The 8,875-nt window shown below is 35.7% G+C and overlaps 1 pseudogene; it reads right to left on the bottom strand.

The window, feature by feature from the left end:
- The window catches only part of LOC107570374 (double zinc ribbon and ankyrin repeat-containing protein 1-like), a 21,025-nt pseudogene extending 14,273 nt beyond the window's left edge, over window positions 1–6,752 (bottom strand).
- Window positions 6,753–8,875: the final 2,123 nt, after the last annotated feature.

Raw genomic sequence — 8,875 nt, 5'->3', positions numbered from 1 at the left:
CAAGCTTGAGAATACTGTCAAGCAAAGCCGATTCAAACACTTGGGAGAGCTTCACAAGGAGTGGACTGAAGCTGGAGTCAGTGCATCAAGAGTCACCACACTCAGACATCTTCAGGAAAAGGGCTACCAAGCCACTTCTGAAACAGAAACAACATCAGAAGCATCTTACCTGGGCAAAAAGAACTGGACTGTTGCTCAGTGCTCCAAAGTCCTCTTTTCAGATGAAAGTAAATTTTGCATTTCATTTGGAAATCAAGGTCTGGAGTCTGGAGGAAGACTGGAGTGGAGAGGCACAGAATCCAAGCTGCTTGAAGGCGAGTGTGAAGTTTCTGAAGTCAGTGATGATTTGGGGTGCCGTGATGTCTGCTGGTGTTGGTCCATTGTGTTTTATCAAGTCCAAAGTCAATGCAGCCGTCTACCAGGAGATTTTGGAGCACTTTATGCTCCTATCTGCTGACAAGCTTTATAGAGATGCTGATTTCAGGTTTCAGGCTTTAGCACCTGCCCACAGTGCCAAAACCACTTCCAAGTGGTTTGCTGACCATGATATGACTGTGCTTGATTGACCAGCCAACATGCCTGACCTGAACCCCATATGGAACCTATGGGGTATTTTCAAAAGAAAGATAAGAAACAGTGGATCCGAGCTGAAGGCTCAGTAGTGCCTCAGCAGTGCCACAGGCTGATCGCTTCCATGCTACACCTCACTGATGCTGGAGTTTGTGCTAAAGGAGCCCCGACCAAGTATTGAGTGCAGAAATAAACATACTTTTAAACATAACTTTACATAACTTGAAATTTTCTGTTTTACAAATCCTTTTTTTGATTGATCTTGGGAAATATTCAAATATTTTGAGATACTGGATTTTGAGCTGTAAGCTCTAATCATCAAAATTAAAACAAAAAAACGTTTGAAATGTTTTACTTATATATATATATATATATATATATATACACACACACACACACACACACACACACACACTAAAATTATAGTAAAATAATAATACTTTTATTTATATTCCTAGCTTTAAATTGATCAAAAGTGATGATAAAAACATTTATAATGTTACAAAAGATTTATACTTCAGATAAATGATGTTCTTCTGAACTTTCTATTCATCAAAGAAACCTGAAAAATGTTTTCAACATAATAATAATAAAATAATAAACGTTTTTTAGCAGCAAATCAGAATGTTAGAATGATTTCTGAAGGATCATGTGACACTGAAGACTGGAGTAATGATGCTGAAAATTCAGCTTTGATCACAGGAATAAATTACATTTTACATTACATTACATGTAGTCATTTAGCAGACGCTTTTATCCAAAGCGACTTACAAATGAGGACAATTTCAAAATATATTCAAATAGAAAGCAGTTATTTTAAACAGTAAAACTATTTCAAAATTTTACTGTTTTTACTGTACTTTGGATCAAATAAATGCAAGCTTGGTGAGCAGAAGAGACTTCTTTCAAAAACATTAAAAGTCTTACTGGTCAAAAACGTTTGACTGGTAGTGTAGGTCTTCAACAGTTTGGTTTGTCACCTTTGCCCCACACCAGTCGCAGAATCGAGCGTCCGAGTGGTTGACTCTATTGCACTTGGAGCAGGAGACCATTTTGCCCTGTGAGCTGGGTACAGGTGCAGCTCTCTGTCCGCTCAAAAACCGCTGTGGGATGAAAACACCGTTATAATAGTGTCTTGTCTCAATCCTAATAATTATTAAATAATAATTCTGATTAGCTAGGCAGACAATGCAGATTTCTTGTAGTCGGGGCTCTTACTGTTGTTTGCTGAAGCAGCTGCTGGGATTCACAAGTGACACAGTGTGTGATATGAGCGAGGTTTCCCTTCCCACAAGAGTGACAGATGAGCTTATCCTAGAATAACATGAATATAATATACTTAATTGATCTAATAAGTACATTTAATAGACTCATAGGAGTGCTCTACTACAGATGAGAATTTACCTGTAGTCTCAGACTAGCCTGCGGCTGCAGTTGTTGAGTCAGGGGAGACTCGCACACCACACATGTGGCCGTATTGAGAGGCACCATGGCTTTACAATGCAAACATAGACCCATCTGTGCAAAATCACAGCACCTACTCATATTATTGTGAAATTATCACTGGTTATCTGATCATCACTGTATTTTTGTAGTAGCAGAATATGTTGTACCTGTCCTCCTTCAGTAGGGGGCAGCCTTTGACCAGGTACTGGAGGCACTGGTGCTCCGCAGTGCAGACAGAATCAGGCAAAAGGATCCGAAGGGTGATGACTCAGGCACTTTGGACAACTTCAGAAAGATGAATATTACCGTTTTTGGGGTAACGCATTACAAGTAACGCGAGTTACGTAATCAGATTACTTTTTTCAAATAACTAGTAAAGTAACGCATTACTTTTTAATTTACAAGATAATATCTGAGTTACTTTTTCAAATAAGTAACGCAAGTTACTTTTTTTCCCAATTTATTGATTGACAGCTCTCCTGTCCCCATGTTGAGAGAAATCAGAAGATGTTACTGTAGATCTTAAATAAATATGAATATGCATTAATTCATCTCACTCACAAAAAACACACAGATTCAGTATTCCTCAAAATGAATTAAATAATGCAACTCAGAATATGACGCAAACCTGCAATAATTAAATGTTAAACAACACAAATATCCTTTATGTATTTCTATAAAGCAATGTCTTTGCTTCTGACCTTCGATGATCCAGTTCAACCATACTAATAAGCAAAAATTACTCTAGACAACATTTGTGTGTCTTTTTATTGCTGAAGTGTGTTGAAATGTCATCTTCTGCATTCTACTGTACGGACGTACATTTACTTTCCCTTCAGCCTGAGGCTTATTCATTTCACTTTTGGTGTGAAAAGGCTTTTATATTTGCCAAAAATATAACTTTTTTATTTTAAAAACAAACAAGCAAGCCCTGTCCAGATTTAAAAAGTAATGCAAAAGTAACGTAACACATTACATTCCATAAAAAGTAACTAAGCAACGTAATTAGTTACTTTTTTTTATGGAGTAACGCAATATTGTAATGCATTCCTTTTAAAAGTAACTTTCCCCAACACTGAATATTAATATAAACATATTTAACTAATAAATATATTGAATACAAACATACTGTATATACCCCACCTAAGGAAATCTGTCTCTCTCTGAATCCATGATATCTGAGCGCTCGTCAAGGTTTTTAAGAGGTTTTCCACATCTGTGCTCTGGTTCTAATAGAATTGAGAAAAAAAATCATCACCATCATAGTGAGGGTTGCTTGAAAGGGTTTTTATGCATGTTGTAAACCGTTACTTGCATGTTTTGCTCCGTCAGCCGTGCAGATGAACTGGGGCCGAGGCATTGTGACAGGAATCGGGGGCCTTTCAAAGCTCTGCGAGATTCACTGCTGGGAATATCTGATGTAAAAGAGCACAAAATTGGCACAAGACAGTCAAGATATTGTGTGTGTGACAAATGCACTGTCTAGAACCAAATGATTTACCTAAATTTTTACTAGAGGAAATGCCAGCTCCATTTTCGCTCCCCTTCAAATTCATTAATGAATCCTGTTCAACGTAAAAGTATTATTTATAATACATATTCTTAAATGCATGCAATATTATAACGTTAAAACCAGATTGGGTTTAAAACTGACATCCTTGCCAATGACTGGTCGGCCGTTTGTCAAAGTGTCATCCTCATGGCCTGGAGTCAGATCCTGCTCATCTGAAGGAGACGGCAGCACTATGAAAACCTTGGTGACGACTGCACTCTGACGGCCATCGCTGCGTTACATAGCAAACGCTCTTGGAGTCAGTTTGTAGTACAATTTGTTGTTGGGTGTTTTTTCAACTACAGGCATTTTTGATGGAGAAAATAGTTTATATAATTTGTCAACTAACAACGGATATACATGCATCAAATGATAGTTCTGTGATATTTCAAATGATGTATTGGGTTCAGCAGCATTATGGAAATGACAGTGATGGAAATCACATTTTAAACATTTTTGGAATAAAATAAACTTTTGTTTTTGCTCTTGCTTAGGTTAATTTCATATTCAACTGTTTGAAAAATAAAAATACACAATTAAATGAAATTATAACTTGACTGTATAGGATGCACAACAAAAACAATATTCTGTTCTCAAGTGATATTTACTAGGATTTTTCTTCAGGTTTCATATTTCATCTCAAGCTCTTCACTGACAAAACTTTATTAGGGATAAAAATGTTGGTTGTGGTGGAAATTACATCACAACTACGGGACAGTTTTTATATAAACTTGATAGTGTATACCAATTTTTCACAATACAAACTGGTAAAAACTTTATTTTACTCTTTATTTAAATAATCATAATTTTGTAAATACATTTATAGTTTATTAACAAGTTTGATTTTTTTATGTTATTTACAATTTATTTCATTTTAATATTATTTTAGTTTAAAATCTGGTTTGAAGAGCCCCTAAAGAGATGTGTTGTCTGTTAAAAAAATGTTTGAGGAACAATTATATTTCAATGTTTTTGTTCTCACACATTTTTGCATTCCCCCCCCAAAAAACAAAACAAAATAGTTTTGCGAGAGAACGCAAATATGAGAGAATGCAAAGTTTCCAATAGGAACAGAATAGAAAATGCACGATGTGCAAGCAGATATTAAAGCACAGAAATAATTTTTACTCTCATTTGTTTTTTCATCGTAGGGTTTGGAACAAGGATAAAACTATAAATAAGATTTTATAACAGAAAATTAAATAAAGGCAAGGTCCCAAGACAGTTTTAATGCAATGTACAGTATATACACATACATACTGGTAGGCTATTTTAGAAAGGAAAATGGAAAAAATGGAAAAGGAATTAAGGAGAATCAAAATGTCACGGCAAACAGGATGATTCAAGTGCAGCATTTATTATAAATAATCCAACAACAGGGCAACCAGAACAAAGACACACGTAACAGAAAACAATCAACCAGCAAACAAGACAAAGAAAACCAGTATTATGTGGAGGATGTTAACAAGGTAAATGAGACACAGTTGAATAAAATGAGACATGATTGTCAAAGCAAAGGGTGATGGGAACTGAAGTCCAGAGAAACAAATCGAAACTACAAAGTGTTCCCTCTGGTGACTATAAAGGGCACACCAACTAGACCCTGTGACAAAAATAAATTAAGAATAAATTTGTGCTATTGTGTAAATATGTAATCAGGCAATCCATAAAAAGTAACTGTAGTCTGATTACGAGTATTTTAAAATGTAATTTAATCTAATTACAAATACTTAATTTTTGGAATCTGATTAGGTATTCAAGATCACATGTAATCAATTACTACCCAGCTCTCTCGCTCTCTCTCTCTCTCTCTATATAGAAAGAGATTTCGTCTAGCTTCAGTGGGTGGCAGGTCATTTTCCGTCCTTGCACCTAAACTATGGAACTCTATACCACTGGCACTAAGGACAATAACCTCACTCTCTGTATTTAAATCACAACTCAAAAACATACTTGTTTACCCAATACTATCAGTCATAACATGTTCTTTAGACACTCTCCTCATCCTGTACTACCAGCTGTAATTCTCTCTGAGTATTTTCGTTCTGTGTATTTTTGTTGCATTTACTATTCTTTGTTTGTTACTTATTGGCACTATCCTTTTTCTGTTGTTACTTATACTATGATATGTATCTCTGTTTCCAGTACACAATTGTACCATGATATGCAACTGCTATCATGTCTAATTGATTGTGAAATGACTGTTTATGATTATGTGAATCGACTGTTTATTGCAGGGGTGCCCAAACTCGGTCCTGGAGGGCAGGTGTCCTGCAGAGTTTAGCTCCAACTTGCCTCAACACACCTGCCGGGAAGTTCCTAGTATGCCTAGTAAGAGCCTGATTAGCTGGTTCAGGTGTGTTTAATTGGGGTTGGAGCTAAACTCTGCGGGACACCGGCCCTCCAGGACCGAGTTTTGACACCCTTGCTTTATTTTTTTTTTTTTTTTTTTTTTACTTTACAAAAATCAAACTCTTGGACATTATGCCTGTAATCGAGAAAAAACACCCAGCCTATTATAAACAACACCGCATACAATGTGCATACGTGCTGACAGCCATGGCTCTCACAGACACTTTCCCCGCAGGTATGCGGACAGGTTCAGTGTACTTCAGATTGCTGTCACCAAAACCCGGCCTCTTCATCTTCATCATCTCCGGCTTACTGCCGTCCAGCGTGTACAGGACACTCGCATCAGAGGAGTCTGGGACATATGCAACATAAAACACATGAAGATCAACAAGCGAGGAACAAGCCTGTGTCACTCACAGTCACAACCGCACTGACTCACCGGACTTGATCTCTTACAGGAGTGCAGGAGTCAATCTCATGCTTGGCTTTTCCTGGAGGCGGCAGGCGAACGAGAATGATCTGAGGTGCTGCCACTGAACCTGCTGTCATGTTTGCGCTCTTGAAGTTGCAGTGCCAGGTGAAAAAATACCGACCAAAAACTCTGAACTAACTTTACATCTAGGTGATTTTACTACAGGTTTGTTTCATTCAACGCATGCATAAAAAGTGAAGTGCAGTAGGCTATAGAAAACATGAGCTTGCAAACTCTACTGTCCTGAGTAATTATGTAAATTAAAGTATCTACGATTTTGAATCATAAACCATATTTCCTAACACAACGCTGTATCCAACTACGCTGTAACGATACACTCAACATAGCTGGACGCGCCATTGGTTCGTTCGTGGTGCTATTCCTGTACCCTCATTCATCCCAAAATGAATTTTGTCAGTGTTAACTCACGTTGTCTCAGACCCCTATTTTCTTTGGAACACAAAATGAGATATACGTAAGTGCTTATTTACATATGAAATATTTTATTGATTGCTAAAACACTGCATTATTTTCTCAATGTTTTCTCAATTGCTAATTTGAAATATTTCTCATTATTATTGTTGAAAACCATTTTTGCTGCTTAATATTTTTTGAAAACCGTGCTACACTGCCATTCAACAGTGTATGGATTTGTAAGAAAAGAAAGAAAGTAAATAAATAAATACTTGCATTAAATGTGTTGTGTTGCGTTAAACTGATCAAAAGTGAACGGAAAGATATTTATAATGTTACAATGTTACAAATGATTTCTATTTCAAAGTAATGTTGTTCTTTTTAATTTTCTGTTCATTAGAGAACCCTGAAACCGGTAAAACTGTTTTCAACATTGATCACAATAAGAACCACTATTAATATTCAATATTACATATTAATATTAGTGCTGGGCAATGATTAATCGCATCCAAAATAAAAGTTTTTGTGTACATATATATATATATATATATATATACACACACTCATGCATGCATATATTTAAGAAAAATGTGTTATGTTTCTATATTAAATATATCTATATATAATATAAATTATATAAATATATACATGTAAATATTTTCAAAATATATACTGTATGTGTGTGTCTTTATATATACATAATAAATATACACAGTACACACACACATACAGGTATATATTAAGTACACAAAAGCTTTTATTTGGGATGCGATTAATCGCGATTAATCGTTGCCCAGCACTAATTAATATTAATATTGAGTACCAATCAAGTATCACCTCAAGTAAATATTTTAGGTCAGATGGGTTCAGCTGGGGAAAAAAAAGCATTATGATCAAATTTATAAAGACTAAGAGAATAGGTTTCAAAATGTGCTAAATTCACAACAATCAATGTTTACATGTCTAAACTTAATTTTTCTCGTCCTCCAGCAAAGTAGGTGGCGGTATGAACCTGGTTGCTTCGCACTGTGCCAGTCTGTGTTGCCACGTCCACTTTTTGTAAGTGATTCTGAACTAGTTTCGGTTATAAACGTTGTAAATCGCGGTTGTGAGTTCTCGAAGTTGTTTTAAAATAACAACGAGTTTATGAAAAAAGTGCATATTTCCTCTTATTCAATAGAGACAAGTCACTGATTGAGGTCTTGTGTTTTAAGTCAGTTTTCAGTCTTTATTTTGCGCGATCTGGCAACCCAGCAGCAGTGCAAACTCTCGCTAGAGTGCAGACTGGAATTCGAAACAGCATTCTGTATCTTTGAATGTGCAAATATTAATGATGACATTTCACTTTATCATCAAGTAACTCCTTTCTAATGAACAATGACAGAAGTTAAAGTCAAGAAAGAGTCCACGGACCCTGTAGATATCGAGAATGAGTTGAGCGCAGGTTTAACATCCTCGTGCATGGCCTGTTAACAACATATGATAACGTGTGGATGGATTTAGAATTAATTAAAAGTTACTATCAAAGCTACTCCGTCTTTTTTGTGTATTGCAAGTATTTACAAACCGACGTTTACGGAAAAACGGACCCATCTCCGATCCAGTAGATGAGCATTGTGGTTGTAATGTGTGAATGTTTTCAATGATAAGAAGGTTTTGTTTTTTTAATAGCGTATGGGTCTATACATTAACTTACAACATTATGTATTTATAAGTCTGCCCAATGTATATTTTGCTCCTAGGCTTTAATGACTCAAGCAGAACTACATAAAGTGAATAAGAAGCAGCTTCCATCTGGTCGTCAGTGAAATTTGGACACATTAGACTGATTTTCTTTTTTTGTTTGTTTGTTATTGCTTCTCTCTTCACCCATAGATATGTATTTTAAGATATACCTCAACCATATCAATAAATAAAGGTTTTCATATTTGTTGATCGGTAGTCTGTATATTGGACCGTGTGTTTGTGCACTTCTATAATTTTTGTGCACTGCATCCATTTTTTAGCAGTTTGTTAATGACACTTATGTTTTTATAAGAATATTCTATAAATCAATGAATTCATGAAAC

Source organism: Sinocyclocheilus grahami, unplaced genomic scaffold, assembly GCF_001515645.1.
Source record: "Sinocyclocheilus grahami isolate Dianchi unplaced genomic scaffold, SAMN03320097.WGS_v1.1 scaffold1449.1, whole genome shotgun sequence".
NCBI lineage: Eukaryota > Metazoa > Chordata > Actinopteri > Cypriniformes > Cyprinidae > Sinocyclocheilus > Sinocyclocheilus grahami.
This window is presented reverse-complemented; position numbering and strand designations above follow the sequence as displayed.